This window comes from Saccopteryx leptura, chromosome 8, assembly GCF_036850995.1.
Source record: "Saccopteryx leptura isolate mSacLep1 chromosome 8, mSacLep1_pri_phased_curated, whole genome shotgun sequence".
NCBI classification, from domain to species: Eukaryota; Metazoa; Chordata; class Mammalia; order Chiroptera; family Emballonuridae; genus Saccopteryx; species Saccopteryx leptura.
In genome coordinates, this window is record NC_089510.1 from 71,496,095 (window position 1) to 71,517,017 (window position 20,923).

General features: G+C 37.5%; 1 long non-coding RNA gene across 1 annotated transcript in view; it reads right to left on the minus strand.

Moving 5' to 3' along the window:
* Window positions 1-17,085: 17,085 nt before the first annotated feature.
* LOC136380073 (uncharacterized) overlaps window positions 17,086-20,923 on the minus strand; it is an 86,046-nt gene continuing 82,208 nt past the window's right edge. The window contains exon 3 of the long non-coding RNA XR_010746837.1: window positions 17,086-17,571. This is a non-coding gene — a long non-coding RNA (uncharacterized lncRNA). The remainder of the gene's footprint in view (window positions 17,572-20,923) is intronic.

Sequence of the window (20,923 nt, forward strand, 5' to 3'; positions counted from 1 at the left end):
GCCAGGCAGGGCATCCTTGTTGTGATTGCTTTTTAACTTCCCCAGTGGCATACTCCCTCCTTCTAACAGTATTGATAAGGATGCTGTCGACAGCAATTTAGTGGCTGAATTGTGATTAGAACCCATGCTTCCTTACAGTCTCTGCATAGTTACTCAGAAACTGTATGAAAGATCTTATAACAACCATACTCCATTTTTTTTCAGAGGGAAAACTGAATTGTTTAAGGTGAGTTCATGGCAACAGGATGATAAATCAGATCCAAAAAATGTCCTTTCCTTTTTCTTTCTTTCTATGCATCTCATAATCAAACATTCTGTCAGTTAAGACCCTTGACCCTGCTCAGCATTTGGGGTCAAATCATCAACAGAGGAATCTCCAGAGTTTCCTTTAACAAGAAAGATGGGTCATCTCCTCTTCATTGCCAAACCTGAAACATACCTATACAACACAGCATTCTAAAAGTATGCCCTTATAGGCTGACCGGTGGTGGCACAGTGGATAGTGTCGACCTGGGACACCGAGGTCCCAGGTTCGAAACCCTGAGGTTGCCTGAGCACACGTCATCTGGCTTGAGCACAGTGTCACTGGCTTGTGTGCTGGATCATTAACATGACTCCATGGTCACTGGCTTGAAGCTCAAGGTCTCTGGCTTGAGACTAGGATTGCTGGATTGAGCAAGGGGTCACTGGCTTGGCTGGAGCCCCCTCTGAAGGCACACATGAAAAGCAATCAATGAACAACTAAAGTGCCCCAACTATGAGTTCTCATCTCTTTCTCTTCCTCTCTTTCTCTCTCTCTCTCCCCCCAACTCTCTTGCTAAAAAAATGAAAAAAAAAAATTCCCTTATAGAGAAGACTACCTTTTAAATTCCAAGAAGGGCCACAGTCTCAGGCAGCATAAATGAAACCCCAGATAATTTGGCACCTGTACATGAAACCAGTAAGTTTGCTGCTGGGTTTGGTTTCTAAAGAAAAGTTTTGCCTGAGTTTTTATTTACTCCTAAATTGCTGCTGTTTTCAGCAATTGGAGCTCAGCCCCCACCTCTGATGCAGGTGAGAATGTTTGCTGCTTCAACAAGCTGGTAATCCTAGGTGAAGAAGTAAGTGCTTACAGCCCTGATTGGGAGGGTCTGGTGCCTTTTCCTTTGGAATGTGATATTATCACTAGATTAAGAGGCTAGACACCTGGTGAGGAAATATTAGCCTTATTCTGTCTGGATGTTTTTGATGTCTTCCTGGATTATTGCTGGTTGGAGAATTTTTAGTTCTGTTGAAAAGATTACATGACCCTGAACTCCTCAGAAACAAAAATAAGAGAATAGGCGACTATAACCATGGGGAAAAAATATGTATTTACTAAGAGGAATCTCTAGATTGATGGCTTGCTTTGATTATTTCTAAAGTTCATATTGATTAGGTAGAAAACATTATCTGCAAATGAAAATTTCATGGTTGAGGCAGATGAGAGAGACTTCAAATCAGCCATTGTAAGATGTTTTACCTGGATTCTGTTGATCCTACAGGTGAACAAGAATGACAACTTTTACCTTGCAGCCCCAAGAGCAATTAATGAAAGTTCTCAAGAGTGGATGCAGTTAAAAATGAACAGTACACATGTGACCACAGGAAATATTATGTGAACCCAGAGGGACACTCATGGGAGCAATTAGCCAACCTCAAGAAGTTAAAGCCCCTACAGATGACTGAGGAGCAGACAGATCCTCTCAAATACTTGGACCAATCTCAGAGTGTTCTGGGCTCTATATTTTGGGAAAACTGAAATCCAACTTCAGCATTTGTGATTAGTGACCTCTCATTTAAAAAATTTAGTGCAGAGAATAATAATTGCACTGGGAATGTAGAAGTTCCTTTAGTTTGTGCTTCAGTACTTAACAATTTCTTTGAAGAATTGTTATGGAATCTTTTTAAAAAACTCCCACATATCCTTGTGAAAATCTGAATAGAAGAGAGAAGAAAGACAGTAATATGGCAGATAAAATTTCTCAAAACCTAAAAAAAAAAAATCAACAAAAGCGGGTAGGCTTTTATTGTTTTTATTCAATTTTCTTTTAAATGAAATATTATAACCCTATACAGAAGTACAATATTACTAATATCCAATCACTCACTGTTTAGCCTAAATATTTTACCATATTTGCTTGAATTTTTTTTAAAGAAATATACTTTTACAGATACAGGAAAAGTTTATTGTGTATCCTCCTACTACTGCATTTACTACACTGTGGTGATTTTGTGTTTTCACTGCATATGTTTGTATCAATAGTCACTAGACAGCATTGTTTTGCATGATTTTAAAGTTATATGCATACATGGTAATATATTGAGTATATTCTTGTACACATGTTATTTCTTTTGTTATAATTTTCATCAGTGATACTTTTTCCTATTTTGATTCACATAGCTTTATTTAATTTATTTTATATACTTCATCAGTTATAGAAGTATGATATATATCTATTCTTCTGTTAACGATGAACACTTGTGTTTTTTTTAATTGTTCATCATAGCATTGTTTATATTAGCTTAAAATATTTCACGTGTTTCTTTGTGCATAGGTATGAAAATTTCTTTGGAAATATATCAAGTTCTGGAATTGCAGGGTTGAAGGTAAGCAGTCTTGTATATTATTCTGTATTGCCAATGTAGCAGCACTTTTTAATCCAAAAGAGGTATATCATACTTTTGAATTCCAGTGATATAATTTAAAACCCTTAATAAGACATAATATAACATGGACCTGAACTCTATAGCCTGCATCTAAGACATATGCTCAGCTCTCTGATCCAGGTATCCAATATGGAAATTACATGTCACATGTTTGTATTTGTATTTCAAAGTCTTAGTGTTAGGAGAAAAATGAGCACAGAATGTTCAAGGGTCAAGGAGCAATATGAGATCAGGATGGAAAGATAGGACACCATAAAATGGTAGAGCATCTAAAAAACAGTTGTTTTTCTTGGTCTCAGTACATGTGCTCTTTGTCCCCCCACCCTCCAATCTTTTGACAGTAACAATAACAAAATGGTAGAACCCATCTGACTAAAACATTTTCACCTTTAAAATGACAGTCCTAGAAAAACTCTCTCAAATGAATTGGAATTATAGGCAAGGAGCCTGTAAGATTCCACTAAAGAATAATCAACTGAAGGACTTGTTCAAAAACAGCAAAGCCAATGAGGAGGCAGAGGTGGGGAAGAACTAGATTCCATTTAAAAGCTAAATTCTGGATTTTAGTTGTAGAAAGAAACCTAGTACTAGTACGATACCTACGATACCTAGCTAAAATTATTATTTCTTTGGTTTTATCTCCTGATACTTTTAGGTAGCTGCATTGGGGAAAAAGACCTATAGGAGACTTCAAATTTTTTTTTAAATAAATTTTTATTAATGGTAATGGGATGACATTAATAAATCAGGGTACATATATTCAAAGAAAACATGTCTAGGTTATTTTGTCATTAAATTATGTTGCATACCCCTCGCCCAAAGTCAGATTGTCCTTCGCCACCCTCTATCTAGTTCTCTGTGCCCCTCCCCCTCCCTCTAAATCTCCCCCTGTCCTCCCTCCCCCCACCCCTGGTAACCACCACACTCTTGTCCATGTCTCTTAGTCTCATTTTTATGTTCCACCAATGTATGGAATCATGTAGTTCTTGTTTTTTTCTGATTTACTTATTTCACTCCTTATAATGTTATCAAGATCCCACCATTTTGCTGTAAATGATCTGATGTCATCGTTTCTTATGGCTGAGTAGTATTCCATAGTGTATATGTGCCACATCTTCTTTATCCAGTCTTCTATTGAAGGGCTTTTTGGTTGTTTCCATGTCCTGGCCACTGTGAACAGTGCTGCAATGAACATGGGGCTACATGTGTCTTCACGTATCAATGTTTCTGAGGTTTTGGGGTATATACCCAGTAGAGGGATTGCTGGGTCATAAGGTAGTTCTATTTGCAGTTTTTTGAGGAACCACCATACTTTCCTCCATAATGGTTGTACTACTTTACAGTCCCACCAACAGTGAATGAGGGTTCCTTTTTCTCCACAGCCTCTCCAACATTTGCTATTACCCGTCTTGTTGATCATAGCTAATCTAACAGGGGTGAGGTGGTATCTCATTGTAGTTTTGATTTGCATTTCCCTAATAACTAATGAAGCTGAGCATTTTTTCATATATCTGTTGGCCATTTGTATCTCTTCCTGGGAGAAGTGTCTATTCATGGAAGACTTCAAATTACAATACAATTTTCTCACTTTAGAAACAGATGAAGGTTTTCTTTTATATGTACTTTTTCAGCAATATTTATCTTAAAGGTTCCAGGATAGATAGATTTAATAGAATTCACTTTCTAAGTCAAATTGAGCCTAAATCAAATTATATTAGTGACAATGTCAATAAAGTTAAGGTGCTGAAATTAGACACTGAAAGAGTGGAATGAGTTGTATTATTCACATTAAGTATTTCTACTTTCCTATATATTCTCTATTTCTATATCTCTGACATTTCCAGTTCATTGAGGTGGGGTAGTTTGTAGAAGAGCCTTGGGCATTTGCTACCACTCTACAAGAACTTGAAGGTTCTCACTGACTCAAAACATCATCAATAAATACATGCACTTATCTGTAATCCAAACTGGGTTCATCTATTCATACAAGTATCACTGATTCTTTTATAAAAATGTTACACTTCTTTTCAGTTAATATACACTTAGAAGTTACTTACAAAGGCATGTATTGTTAAGATGGCAATTTCTAAAATCAAAGCTTGAAAGTCGTAGACTATGTGCTGGACTAAGCTGGAGTATTCAAAAGAAGCACCCATATTTCTAAGTCCACTCTTACTCTCTCCTTACCCCTGGCTCCAATACTCCTCACTATTTCTTGCTTTGATATAGAAAGTAGTACTGTAATAACAACCCACTTCTGGGGCCCAGATCCCTTGCAGCTCATCCAATATTCACTTGGCCTCATCTGAACATATCCTGACTTGACTCTCTGTCAACTGAAGTGTGCCTTATAATAGTGTTTTTTATGGACTGAGAAGTTGTGACTTTGGCTGTGTTCTTACTAAGAGAAAATTTGATGCATTTTATAACTTGTGATTTGTAAATTAAGAGTAGAGTTGACAACTCTCAGTAACACTGGGTGTCCTTGCCATCTGCTATGAGACCAAGAAAAACAACTGTTTTTTAGATGCTCTACCATTTTATGGTGTCCTGTCTTTCCATCCTGAGCTCATATTTCTCCTTGACCCTTGAACATTCTGTGCTCATTTTTCTCCTAACAATAAGACTTTGAAATACAAGTTCTTATAATTCAGACTTTCCTCTATCTCATATCTATGTATTTATATCCTACTCATTCTTTAAAGTTAAGCTGAATGCCACCTTCTTCAACCATTTTTCTCCTCCTTCCCTCCCTCCCTCCCTCCATCCCTCCCTCCCTCCCTCCCTCCCTCTCTCCCTCCTTCCCTCCCTCCCTCTCTTTCTTTTTCTTTCTTTCTCTTTCTTTCTTTCTTTCTTTCTTTCTTTCTTTCTTTCTTTCTTTCTTTCTTTCTCTTTCTTTTTTTTTCTTTCTTTCTTTCTACTCTTTCTTTCTTTCTACTCTTTCTTTCATTCTTTCCTTTTTTTCTTCTTTTTTTCATTCTTTCTTTTTTTGCAAGACAGAGAGAGAGATGGATGGGGGGGGCAGACAAGGACAGACAGGCAGTAAGGGAAAGAGATGAAAAGCATCAATTCTTCATTGTGGTGCCTTAGTTGTTCATTGATTGCTTTCTCACATGTGCCTTGACCAGGGGAGGGGGGCTCCAGCAGAGCAAGTAACTCCTTGCTCAAGCCAGCAACCTTGGACTCAAACCAGCAACCTTGGGCTTCAAGCAAGCAACTTTTGGGCTCAAGCCAGCAACCATGGGGTCATGTCTATGATCCCATGCTCAAGCTGGTGACCCCATGCTCAAGCTGGTGAGCCTGTGCTCAAGCAAGTGACCTTGGGGTTTCAAATTTGGGTCCTCGATATCCCAGGCCAATGCTCTATCCACTGTACCACCACCTGGTCAGGTACCTTCAATCATTTCTTAAAGAGATAAACTCATATTTTCTACAGAGTCAAAATATGGATATCTGGATTCAGTTAACATATAATCATGTATAATTTGGAACTAACAATTTCTGTAACTTAGTTTTGTTCCCCTAATAGATTGTGTCTACCTTGGAATCAGGAACTATAAATATTTTGTACTTTTCTCTTCTCTAGAAGACCAAGCAGAATTCTGAGGCTATAGTGGATATTTTCTGAATTTAATTCATTATTTCTTTGTGTCAACTTTAACTTGGCAAAGGTTTATGTCTTCTCTCTCTATGAGATTATAAGCATTTTAGCAAAAACTATAAGACTTTTGTGTTCCACATAGAGCAGTTGCTCAATTATATTTCTTGAGCAAATGAGAATATCATGCCTCTGAAAAAGGGTGTGACTGATCAAACAGCAGTTGTTTGTTTTTTCCTCAAGCATTTTGCATGGCAAAGATAAACAGCCTATCTTTTAATCTCTAATATCAAGAATAATCAGTTTTTCAGTCTCCAATGGCCATGTTGGATCATTTCTACTCAAAGTATAACAACAGTGTAGGGGCAAATCTTTTCCATAATTTAATCTATAGTGTTTTATGTAGAGTCTGGCACTGAGCAGGCCATCAGTAAATTATTATTGAGTTGAAATTGCATAAATTTAACAGGTAGTTCAAACATTTATTGAGATCTTACCACTTTCTTCTCATTATCTCATTTTCCCTAATGAAAATTATTTGAAGAAAGTATTGGTACTTGATTTTACAGATGATAGAACTAAAGCCCAGAGATATTTAAAACATTGCCCATCTTCACAGCTAAAAAGGGACAAATATAAGATACAAAGCTCATTTTGCTTGGGTCTTCTAAACCCAAATCTTATATCCTTTTCATTATCTCATACTACCTTCCCTTCAGGGATTTTATTCTGTTGTAAGGGCCTTACATCAATTAATGTATCTTCAAATCAATAAAGAAATATCACACTGGACTCAATCTAACTAAACTTAGCAGAGAAGTCATTACAAGAAATGGCTCTCAGAAAAGCCTGTTGTATGTATATATTGTTGAGGAACTTAAGGCTGGTAGGGAGGAGATTTTTGACATAAAAAAGACAAATAAGTGAAGCTCTATTGACATTAGTTTAATGGGAAATATTGCTCTTCATCAATTGTCATTCTTTGATTCATTATCACAACTTTATATTCTAAACACCTTTTTTAGTTAGTTATTTGCCCATCTGATTGCCCAATAAAATTGACTCCTAGGACAAAATGTTACTCTCTATTTTTTACCTCCCCCCTCAATTTCAGATGGAATGTAGAATACTAATCTTATTTATAAAATTATCTGTTAAATAAGGGAAAATATAATCCTTGAAATTATATAGAAATTTGTGGACTTGTTTTAGAACCAGAAGGAAACTCACACATTAGTGAGGCTGAGTGATTTGATCAAGGTCACAGAGTTAGCTAACCTCTTAGTTTAAAGTGTAGACATAAAATGGACTCAAGAGATCATCTAATTCATTGCTCAGACATGTTAACATATGCACTCAATCCCAATATCTTTCAATGTAAATACCCACAATGTCTTTCCACAATGGCCTGGCCCCTATTTGCAGAAATGACTGATGTTTTGTGTGCCTCTGTGCTAACTTAAGGTTAGATTCTTAAATATACTTATATCTATAACTATAGTGGACAGAATTGAATGTTCAGTAGCTTTTTGTAAGCCTCACATGGAAGCAAAGATTTGGATTTCCTCAGATTGGATTTCAATGTTCTTCCTCTAGAGCAGAAAAGTGAGGATCCTACAGGCATGGGTTCTGTCAGATGAGACTTTAAATTGCATAGTAAAGATTCTACCCAGCAGGATATTAGAATGTTGTGGTGCACCATTAAGAAGGAGCACAGTCTGTTCCAATTCTCTTGGCTGACCCTTTGAAAACTTTGACTGAAGGAAAATCTTGTTCTTGGCCTCCTGGACTCATGGATGCTCTAAAGAAATATAATTGCCTTTTGAAGCTAATAGACACTTACAGATTGCCTCTAATGAAAGTAAATCTAATTGTTTCTCATTAATATAGTATAATAAAGAAGTGAAAAAGTTAAAATACATGTTGTTGAGCATAATAAAAAATATTCCTATGCTCAAACCACAAGAGCTCTAGAAAGTCAGTTCTGCCACTGGGAAGTAATTTTTGCTGTGTAAAAGGAGGACCTGGCTTTGTAATTTAGAAAATGTAACAGTTGCTAGGTGGTCTGTACAAGGGTGGGTGTAGAAAGTAAGGGGTTATCCGTCCTTATTTCCAAGCTGACACAACATGTTTTAAGTGGATGGTGTTTGGTTTCATTACCTTAACAGCATCTCCCTGTGCTCTCTGAGGCATCACTCCAGTGCTTAGTAATTTAGCAACAGGTTGGAAATGGGCTAGGAGTAAAATGAGCCTCTGTTACCATAGGGACAACTATTTGCCTCTTATTTTTGAATTAGTGGAGTAGCAGAAGGTGACATTTTGCCCCAGGGTTCAGGAGAAAAATAAAGTTATAAATTATACCATGCATACAAACTTGTTGAATATATAAGTCCTCTAGAATCTGCTGAAAGTGCTAGCTGATCAGAGATTGATATGTCCTAATCAACTCAACATGAGATGTGATAATTTTACATTTGTGCAAAAAGAAGTATATGAATGTTTTCATGATGAAAATTACCTGTTCATACTTTGTACTTCTGTAAGACTTGGCTTATTTGAGATGCAGACGAGCTGGTTTTCTGATCCTTTGAGGCATGCTATTAATTATTATTATCAATCTAAGGAGCTGAATGAAATTGTAGGCATAAAACATATCAACTCCAGATTTAATATATGGTGTATGATTTAACTTTTGTTCCACTTCCCCTGCTTTATATTAGTCTTAAAGAATATCAATAATTATGCCTCACTGAATCACTTAAAGAAAGGATTGCCCTTATAAATATATGAAACAGCTACCAGATGAGACAGTATATATACACCATATTTATGAAAATCTTTAATATATCTTCACAGCAACAATTTCCAAATATGCCCTGTTTACAAAAAGTGTGATTTTTCCAGTAACTTTCTCAATGGACAGTAGAAGAGTTACTGTGGTCCTTTTAACCTACACTACAATAAGAAAGTACTCTGTAACATCATTTTAATCTTAGAAGTGCATTGTTCCTTTTGTGTGTGTGTTAGCTTTTGCACGCGTATGTGTTGCAGTTAAAGACTAACCTTTGGTTAAGATTTACCCTAGATGAAGAATAGTTAATGTCCACCTCCCACCAGTAATGACTTGTTCAAGTTTATAGTTTCTTGGGTAGAGTATTTTAACATAAGCATTCCAAATGTTTTCAGGTATTCTTGAATACCAGAATGCTAGAAAGTACAGTAACTTTAAAAGTTCTAGAAAAGCCTGTCATTTGGCTGCAATTTATGAAATAATGACAAATATCATAATTTTATTTCCTGGGACTCTAATTGATTCAGGTAGGGAAGTAAGGGATAATAATCTATATGATAAGTACCTTTCAAAATTGGAGTTTCATTTGCACTAAAAGGTCTTTCTTTTGGATTCAAATATTTTCTGAAAAGGCTAATACTCTTTAGTGTAGATTTCTTTAATTAGCTCAATTAGAGTAAGTATTTTGAATGGGAGGAGAGGTAGAGATTTTGACTGCATGGAGATTTGGAAAAGAGCATGAATGGTCAAGAACAGTGGTGATGAGCTCTAGGCCACAAGGAATCAGACTCTTGCCCCTTCCTCAGACTCTTCTATCCCTGGCCTTCCCGAACTTACCTTTTCCTTTATTGTGAGAATTTTCAGATTGACGTCTTCTTGGAAAGCTCTACAAACTCTTCCTTAGAATGCAAAGTCCCCTTTGCCAGAGAGTTGAGAGTTCACTCTTGAATATGAAATACTCTTCTTAGGAAATAAAGCACAAAAGAAATTTTTTTCACCTTCATTTTTATAGAGCTGTGATTAGAGTGAATAATAGGCCACAGCAATGGAAGACTGCCTAGAAGACAGTTCATAAACTATATAGCTGTTTTTACTTATTTATGAATCAATTAACTGTTCAGTCTTTTTTGCTCATGAGTTTGTGGACCCTTCTGCATGTGGCTGGTTTACTTATCCTATTGAGGAAAGTATTCAAGAAGAAGTTGACTGGTCACCTGCTGGAGATGTTTGAGAGAGGGTTTAAGCACCAGATCATCAGACGCTGGGTTGAGTTATGTTACCTTCAAGACCTCTGCCAATCTGAAGTCCTAGGAGAGGGATGGTAAATAAGTATCAACAAAGTGTCCCCATGATCAACTAATAATATCTACATAATGCCTTTGGTGGAAAAGAATCCTGAGCCCATGTCCGAACTCTTCAATGTTTACCTTTCTATAAATGATTGTAAGGGTGTTTGACTGTGCTTGCCATCCTGTCCTAGGAAATTCAATTGGTTGATTCTGACCTGCATTTTCAAATGAAACTGTTTCTATAGTTTTCTGTTCACTGACTAAATCTTGAACGCATCTAGCTATTGTGCCTGACAAGCTGTTAGTCTGAAGAAAGTTTAAGAGAGCATGGTTCAGCATAAAGTAGGTCTTAGAAAATAACTCAGTTATATTTGTCATCAGCATGTCTCAAAGGGCAATGCTTTAAAAATGTAGACATTTAGATTGGTATGAAATAATTTGCTGCTATCACTGTAATTAAAAGTGAAAAAAGAGTTGATATGTGATCTTGCAAGGCAATGCGATAATAGACCGAAATGTACAACCCTCTATTTAAAACATGACCTGTTGATGGTTGTGTAGTTTTGAGTTCTACTAGCTTTAATCAGTCTCAAGAAATTATGGCCCAGGTTCATGTCTTAGATTAGTCAACCACAGGATCCCCCATCAAGATACATAAAGTGAGACACTAGATATGCATGTTGTATATTAATTGCTGCTTGCCTGTGTCTGTGTGAAAGGCTGTCAAAAGGGATGTTGCTTTTAATCTAAGTGTACTCAGCTATTAGCATTTTGGCATTGTCCCTACTCAGGTACGAAGATATGAGATTTAAGGTATTTCTGAGGAATTTTAAATAATTGCTAGAATCAATTTGAGTTCTGTAAAAACCTGTATATATCTTGGGAGTGAAAACAAAGGACTATTTATATAGATGATCCCTTGCCAAATTGGGCGTGTGAAAGCTTATAAGAATTTGCTTATATACCTTAATATAGTGACTTAATGCCTTAAGAATATAACTCCTTCAAATGCCTTAAATTTTAAGAGGGTTTTACAACCTATGTTTTCTTTTAAGAATGTCATGCATTTGGAACAATATAGGTGAACAAGTGATTCTTTAAGCATTACACTTGGCACCAAAGAGGAATTAAACTATAAGGTGCACAGATTGCGAATGCTAATACATCAACAAAACTAGAAAGCGGAAAGATCAGTGTAGGTATTTTCTCCCGTGTCAAGTGATTAGAGAGAGAATGCGTTTCTCTAAATAGAATGGGCACATCGATTTGGTCTGACTAATCTTGGCTAACAGAGGTGAATGTAAATTGGGTAGGAAGACCTTAGTTCCAGAGTGAGTTGAAGTCAGCAAAGTTCTCCAAGTAGTTGAGGACAAAGCTGTGGATAAACAAGGGAATTAAAGGCATTTCTTGTTATGTTATGCAATGTGCTTTTCTTATGGAACACATTTCTCCCACACTTAGCAGTAAGATAGAATTTGCCCTCTGCAAATAACCTACATACTTTCTTTGATCAGACAATAAAATTTCACATTTCCCTTGTTGCATTGACTGCCAGGAATTTTAGGACTATATTTAATACTTAATTTCAGAAACAATTTTGTTCAAGCTTCCTGGTACAATTATGTCTTTTTCTCTAGGTGATTTCTGTTCTGCCTTAAAAAAAATCGCTAGTTTACATGGGTTATAAAATTGTAAGTCACCTCAAAACCTTTGCAGGACTATGAAGGGTTTAATTTCTATTATACATAAAATTAAAATATGTATGAGTTGTTAAAATAATTTATGTGTTTTGAGCTTAAAATCTAAAGATAAATTTAGAAGTGTGGGCCATTAGGATTGTGCAAATTGTTGTAAAATCAAAGTCAAACGGGGCAGGGTTGTTCTGTTGAAATATAAGTTTATGAAAAAAGGCCTGGTGCATCATTATTCCCTATGTACACAAACACCACAGCCGTCCCCTCTCTTTAACAGGACATCTTGCCGTTTCTCCATCATGGGCCTTAGACCTGTCTATTTCACCTGTATGAATGATCTTTGAAGATTTTGCTCAAACAAATTGAAGATTTTGCTAAAACACTGCCTCCTCTATGAAACTTTTGTATATATACCTCTCCTGCTAAATGTTTACCAATTCCCACTACATTCATTTCCCCCACTAATATTCCTTTACCACTGTTACATTGATGTTAAGTATCTGTATTCATGTTGTCTCCCCACGAATTGCCTAGACCAGTGGTAGTCAACCTGGTCTCTACCGCCCACTAGTGGGCGTTCCAGCTTTCATGGTGGGCAGTAGCAGAGCAACCAAAGTATAAATAAAAAGATAGATTTAACTATAGTAAGTTGTTTTATAAAGATTTATTCTGCCAAACAGCAAAAATCCGACATAAAGTACTTGGTAAGTAATTATTATTATATGCTTTAACTTGCTGTAACTCTGCTTTATAAATTTTATAAAGTAAAGTTACTTCCCTACTTTATAAATCACCATTACTGTAGAACTGGTGGGCAGTTAGAAAATTTTACTACTAACAGAGATACAAAAGTGGGCGATAGGTATAAAGAGGTTGACTACCCCTGACCTAGACCATTGCTTCTTATTCTTGGCTTTATATTGAAATCACCAGGGATATAAAAATACTGTATATTAATCCCTCCTCCAAAGATTCTGATTTGATTGGTTTGAGATGCACCCTAAGTAGCAAGGCATTTGAAACCTTCCTAGGTGATTCTATCTCTGCCACAATTAAGAAGATTAGGCCACTGTCGTTGGAAGGTTAAGATCAGCCTTATTTATCTTTCTCTGACTTAAGAACAGTATCTTGCATCTAGTAGGTGTTTAAAAAATATTTATTATACATCTGGCATGGCAACTGTTGCAAAATCTTTTATTCTGTTGGATAATCTTTAGAGACTATAATTATTGTTGCATCTATTTATTCCTCTATAGAGCACACATGCACTGAGCTGCCTTGGCTAACAAAAAATGTTTGTGGAGTTGGAGCCCTGCCCTTGGCCTGCTGGCCAAGGAATGTTGTACCCAAAAGTTCAAGTTATTCACTTCTGTTGTACCACTACTGTTATTTATTATGTGCCTACTATGTGCCAGACATTGTCCCAAGTGCTTTGTATATGTTAGCACACTTCATCACTCACAGTACAACACTATTTTTATTTTACAATGAACAGAAGTGGCAAACAAGACTAAGGTCACAGCTCTGAGGCTATGATTCACACCCACGTGTGCCTGACTCAAATCCAGTGTCTGTGCACACACCAGGCTACGACTAAAAGGCCTTTGGTTTCTGTTGCTGTTTTACATGTATATATTTAATATGAATAATGATAAAAAGTTGAATACCAGGGTTGTCTTTTTAAGCTGTCATTCTAATGATTTAAAGACATAGTGGCCATCAAATGTCATTCAGTGGTATTTGTGCACTAATCCTACAAATGTGCTGTTTGATTGCAGTCAGTCACAAATCCTTTTGGAGACTTCTTCCCTTCTAGAACCTGTATAAGACCTCAGCAAGGGTGGCTGGATGAGGATGGCCAATGTACTGGCTGACACAGTAGGTGGAATTGGAAAATTACCCTTGACTCTACAGTTACATATGTAAGGATACACACAAAAAAATGCAGGTACCACATCAGACCAAGAGTGAACAGCTCAGGCTCCCTACCCCTCAGCCTCCTATACATACACATATACTTGGAGCACTTATACTAAATTTGTCTTCATTATTGACATATTTCCTTCCACCTCTCTACAGTGTTAAGTTAGAAGCTTGTTCACATGCAAGATGTTTTTTAAAATAACATCTATGAACCCAACCATTTTTAGAGACAGAAAGACAATGGTAATTATTATAAACAGCCTATCTGTATATTATTCATTCTCATTCTCTCTCTCTCTCTCTCTCTCTCTCCTACTTTTAATTCCTCAAATCAAATAATTTTAGCAATCCAGTAGCACAATCCATGCTTTTTAACAATCCATGTGATACCTGAGTATTTATAAAGTTGTATAGAAATGCTTTACTTTGGTGTATATTTCTAATACAAACAATATTTCTCCTACAGTATATCAATACAGAAAGTTTACTTCCTAGCAAAACAGGGTGTAATACTTTTAATGTTGCTTCCTAAGAATTTCCACATACTGAAACTTGACCTGGTGAAGTCAAACAAAACCACAAGTCAGTTATTTTATGTTAATCTTACTGAATGAGAATGAAAGCTAGCATTCCCTGCTTGTCTTTGATGTAGTTGCTCACCATATGAATGTTTACACAATGATGTCTCTTGTCCTGGTATTATTTTTAGACACAATTATAGAATGAAAAGTCTAGTGGTAAGTACAGTGAATAGTGTCATCAGATATTGCTTCAATTTAAACTCATATTTTTTAAACAACTTTTTTCAATGTTTAGCCTTCATGACAGGGCTGTTTTTCAGTGTCATTAATCCCTTCTACTCCTAAAGTCCTGCTTCGTGTGCCCAATGAGCCAATATACTCACAAAGTAAGGCCGCCCCTCTCTCTCTTTTTTAATAAATGGAAAATCCAAGGCTTTAAGTTTCCGGAGAAGCTAATTATTCAAAAGAATGTATACACTATTTGATGAAAATAGAGTTAAACTTAGCTAAGCAAGTTAGAGTATAGAATCCTTGCTTATACTTAATCATCATCAGAAACAGGCTAAAAAAGAAACAACTTTGAACAGCAGGTCTTGAAACATGAAGGTTTAATTCTATTGGAGAAACAAATAGGGCTTTTGCTCTACAAAGTGATTGATTATATTTTAGAAACTTTACACATGTGATGGTGAAAACAATGAATTTCAGGCATAGCCTGGAGTAGTGATCTCAAAGTCTTTTTCAGACTAGCACCCCCAAGTTAGAAATGCATATTCTCAGACACCTACCCATACCTGAATCAGAACCTGAGGAACTAGCCCAGTAACCAGTGTGATTCTGTTTTGCTCAAGTGTAAGAACCAATAGACTGGAGGCAGCAAGACTAGTCTTGACATCTCTCAAGGTGAGGAACTGTATCTAAATGATTCTGCACCTGGCATGTAGTAGGTACTCAATACATATTTGCTGAATAAGTTAATGAAGTCAGAGATGATGTGAGCAGTGAAAGAAAAAATGTGAGAACCAAGAAAGACATTAGTTCCATTTGCAATTCAGTCAAGAGCAGAATTCACTCTTAATGAATGGGATTTTATAAATAATTTATGAAATTTTTCCTTATTTGACAATTTTCTGCCTTGTCTTTCTCACTCTAAACTAAAAAGACATGTACTTTCTTATAAGACATGAATAAATGTTGGAGAGGCTAGTTTGGCAGCTCGTACTTCCTCTGTAAAGGGCTGGGTACATCTCCTCTACTTGAAAGAGAACCCAAGTGATTAGCGAGGTGGCAGCAGCGTGCCAGGGAATAATGGCTCATGTTCTGGGTCTATGTTCAGGAAATATGACAGTGGGAACTAGGCAGAGCATCCAGGATGGAGAAAGACTCAGGCTGGTTCGGACCAGGAAGAAGAGAAGGGGCCATATTTTCACAAAGCTGCATGGCATTGCATTTGAGGAGATTCTAACCTAGCTGCAGAAAGCCCGATAATGCAGTCACCAATATCTTTGATTGCTAAAGGGAACTATTCACTGAAAAAGAGGAGGATTTATCAGCAAGAGGAAAGCTCCGAAACATCTACTCCTCACCATTTGTTCTCTTGGAACTTGACAAACATATCTCATTTAATCATCACCACCTCACCATGTGCTTTTAATATCACTATTTTACAAGCCGGGCCAAAGGGAATGATTTATCCAAGGTTATACAGTCACAAAATGGTAATGCTAGATTGCAAACTTGGGCAGTCTGACTCCACAGCCTGCCTTTTATCCTCTGTTATTAAACAAACTGCATGAAGTTCTTACAGTTTCAGGACTTTGAATCTTTATAAAGCATGTATTTGTTTACCTAAATATTATTGAGTTTATAATTGTATAAAGCATATAAGTCCATAGTTTAAATGAAATGTTTTGTATTTGAGCTTTGAGATTCTGATCAGAAGTGCCACCTTCTGCTATAGTGTACGTTGCCTGGAAAAATCGGACGTAATGGCCACATTCTGGCTCCCAGCAACTTTTAAGAAATGTAGTACTTCATCCCTCTCTTCTGGTCTTTCTATGATCTCTTTCTCTATCTAAAGCTTTTAATTATACTTGTATCCGTATAAGTAGAAATTTTTTTATCAGTGCTTTTTCTATAAAAATGATACATTCATCTTTTTCCTCCTTATATTTGATGTGTATTTCAGGTTCTGAAGTGGTTTACGCTAGAGACATTCAATTATATTTCTGTAAAAAATGAGGGCTTAGAATTGTTACATTTTCTCTTCCTCTTTATATATGGTTGTTACTTGTCAGACAACTTGGCAACTTCATCAAAGCAGTCTTGGATACGAGAAACTTGACCTCAACTGTCCCTTGGTTGGTTCAAGCCTTAGAATCTTAAAATTTGCTTTAACATCTTCACTTGCAAAGTGTATATCACAGTATTTGCCTTGAATTTACCTTTTGTGGGAGTGGTGTGGTGATGAATGACTGAATAGGTTAATTTATGTTCAATTATTTTAGCTCTGTAAAGGACTTATGACACAAGTTAAATATATCTTCTACAGATTTTATTCTGTAAATGGGCCTGGCAGTGCTAAAAATCTAGAAGTCTTTGGGTAAAATGGGGTGAAGACTAAGGAATTATTCTTATTTAAAATGTTTTTTATAATATCATATTCACTATTTCACCCTTTTCTGATAGCCTATTCTTTATCCCCCACTTTCTTTTTTTCTAAGATTTTATTTATTGATTTTAGAGAGAGGAGAAAGAGAGAGAAGGTGGGGGGCAGGAAGCAACAACTCGTAGTTGTTTCTCATATGGGCCTTGGCTGGGCAAGCCCAGGGTTTCGAACTGGTAAGCTCAGCATTCCAGGTGGATGCTTTATCCACTATGCCACCTCAGGTTAGGTAATCCCTCACTTCCCAACAACCTTTCAGTCCTGTAGGAGCAACTTGAACAGCACTTGGTGACTTAGCAGGTGCGGCTGATTTGGTGCTGCACAGAAAGTAGTAGACTATAGAGCAATGCTGAAATATCGTGGGGGTCCTCTTGCTTTTTCTTCTTCCTTAATCCAAGGAATCTATGCAATGAAGAACAAGAGATGGTAAAAAAAGAACTGAAATTCAACCAATACACACTAATATAGCAGTACATTAAAAAGTTGAAATAATTCTCTACTGGTCTATAAATAGCAACTGCCCTCATTTCTCATCTACTCAGCCACCTCTATGTACTGCCTTAGCCTTGTTGATGTCACTGAGACTCTCTGACTCCCCTGCATCCAGCAATCTGATGGGTAACACTTGCCCTAGTAAAGGGGATTCAGGACTCTGCCCTGGTGACCATTCTGATTGGCTGTGCCTAGAACTTACAGGTGTTAAGTATTTTGAATAACTCTCTGTAACCACATATAAAACTCAAAAAATCAACCGTACTAGTTGCATTGAAACTCTTGACAAATTACTTTCATCTTTATTGATATGTGCACATCTTCTTGGACCTTAATTCCGGCACTTTTCACTTCCATTATTGCTTTTGGAACATAATATCAGTGTGGAGAGAAAGAGAGAGAGAGGGAGAGAGAGAAGAGAGCCACTGAGAAGCAAGTTGAAAGCCCACAGGCTATACTGGGCATGAGTTTGGCCACATTCAATTTTATTGAACATCTTGAAGCATTTAAAACAAACAACATCCTATGGAACCCAGATGTATATAAGCATAGAGCCAGGTGCCCTCATCCTAATATTTGAACCCATTTTATGGAAGATTTAATCCATATGTTAAATCATTGACTTCAAAATGTATTTCTTGAGAGGCTAATTGAAATGATGAAAAATGGGTCTAAAGATTATGCTCATAGATGTCATTTATGGGTGGGGGGTTAGGGGCTGAAGAGAGAGAGAGAAAAACTTGGAGGAGTTTCATGAAGTCCTTTAAGTATGTGAAATGTTCTAGAGCACAAGGGAACTCTTAAATTTCATAATCATAGAATCTTTCTTCATTTCCAAAAGAGCATGTTTTTGAGACAGCATATAATATAGCTATTTGTTCTCTTGAACACATCTCAGGGAGAAAAAAAAAGAAGTTAGAAAAATGAGCCCATTGTTTTTCAAAATTAGTGACAAACTTCAAAATAATTCCAAACAAACCTCAAATAAAACATTTTCCCCCTACTGTGAATCCTATTTAAACTGTTTGGATCGGTCTGTTTTAATGAGTCGCATTCACGCTGACACATCCACACACTTCAGACAAAGACGACTGTACCTCTAAACCCATTTAAAAATGATAGATGACTGTCAGCTTTGTGAAAGCAGCACATGCAGTGGCTTGATAGTGCAGAATGAAAGCAATCTACAAGTGCAAGTCTGTTTCTTTTGGCAACGGAAGGAGTTGCTAATGGATTCATCATTTTCTGTTAAGCATGAATGTCAAACAAAAAAACATTTAGGGCTCTATTCAACTGAATTTCCGGCTCGATGCTTGCCAGCCATGGAAGCCCTGTGACTTGGAACCTGTGCAGCCCAAGCCTGATTCTTGTTTCCAAAGTTCTGTGGGGCCAGTGCCACGGAACTTGGAATTCTGCCAAGGGCTCCTCCTCCTCTCTTTGGCTTCCCCTCCCCCTTTTCTCCAATCGTATGAAACCACCAGTCATGCTTCCTAAATGAATGCCATCTATGGGGGGGGCTCTGGTTGTCAACTCGTACAGCTTCAGCTGACTCCACGTCAGAATCATACAGGAAGCCTGCTAATACCACCTGAGAAGCGAGGGCAGGGTGAGGATTTGTTGTATCTGGGGTTTCTGGGGCTTCTGTGCCTTGGAACTTACTGGTTGCACTGGACATTGTATGCTTTCTATTTTGATGTCATAGATATGCAACATGTTCTATACTATTTTTATAAACAAAAAATAAATGCAAAATAATAAAAGTTAGAGTATCTGGGCTTCACAAATAATATATTCTTGGAATGGACCTTAAGAGGATTTGGGGAGTCTGCAAGTGGCAGCACAGTAGATAGTGTCTACCCAGGGTGCTGAAGTCTGGGCTTGCGCCTGAGGTCACTAGCTTGAGCCCAAGGTCACCGGTTTGATCCCCGGTCAAGGCATATGTGAGAAGCAATCAATAGATGCACAATTACATGAAACAATGAGTTTATTTTTATTTTTTTTATTTTTTATTTTTCTGAAGCTGGAAATGGGGAGAGACAGTCAGACAGACTCCTGCATGCGCCCGACCAGGATCCACCCGGCACGCCCACCAGGGGCGATGCTCTGCCCCTCCGGGGCCTCGCTCTGCCACGACCAGAGCCACTCTAGCGCCTGGGGCAGAGGCCAAGGAGCCATCCCCAGCGCCCGGGCCATCTTTGCTCCAATGGAGCCTTGGCTGCGGGAGGGGAAGAGAGAGACAGAGAGGAAGGAGGGGGCAGGGGTGGAGAAGCAAATGGGCGCTTCTCCTATGTGCCCTGGCCGGGAATCGAACCCGGGTCCCCCGCACGCCAGGCCGACGCTCTACCGCTGAGCCAACCGGCCAGGGCCTGAAACAATGAGTTTAAACTTTCTCTCTCTCTTTCCTTTCCCTATTTAAAAAAAAAAAAAAAAAAAAAAGAGGATTTTGGGGAAGTTCTGGCCTCAGAACACAGCTATTTTTTGTTTGTTTGTTTGATTCATTCACACCAGATTTATTGATTTTAGAAAGAAAGGAAGGAAACAGAGAGAGGGAAAGAGAGAGAGACAGAGAAAAACCAGGAATAATGAGCTGTTCCTATATGTACCCTGACCAGGAATCGAACCAGCAACTGTTATGTATGTCTGACACTCTTAACAGAGTTAATCGGCCAGGGTGGGAACACAGTTATTTTTATGTCCTTGATCGCTGAAGAACTGCCTCTGTATGAAGGTTGGTTTCTTCAACTGGCTGCACAGTGCACAGTGGCAAGATTATGCTGAGGTCAAACAGATCAGCAGCGTCCACTCAGGCAAAGGAGAAATGACAATGACACAGACCCTGGGCCCTCACATATCAGACCAGTACCAACTCTGTGATCTTGGGCAAGCCTCTTAACTCCTAAGTGTCTCGGTTTCTTCACCTGGTTATTTTAAGGGTTCAATAAGATACACAAGAACAAGAGTGGAAATTATACATCACTGCACCATGGAAATCATTATACTTCAGCTATTTAAACTAATAATATTAACAAATAATAAGAGGGGATATGGGATTGTCTAATAGGGGAAACTAGGCACAGAGAAGTTAAGATACTTAGATTTCTGACAACTGCATTTGTTTTGTTCTGTGACCTTGAGGAAAATCAATGTACCCATTAAACTGGAATAGAGATGTTTATCCCATCACTAATTTTGTAAGAATGCTGTTCCATGGCTTCTTACATTATTTAATCTGTAGAAGTGGCCCTAGATGTCAACCGACTGC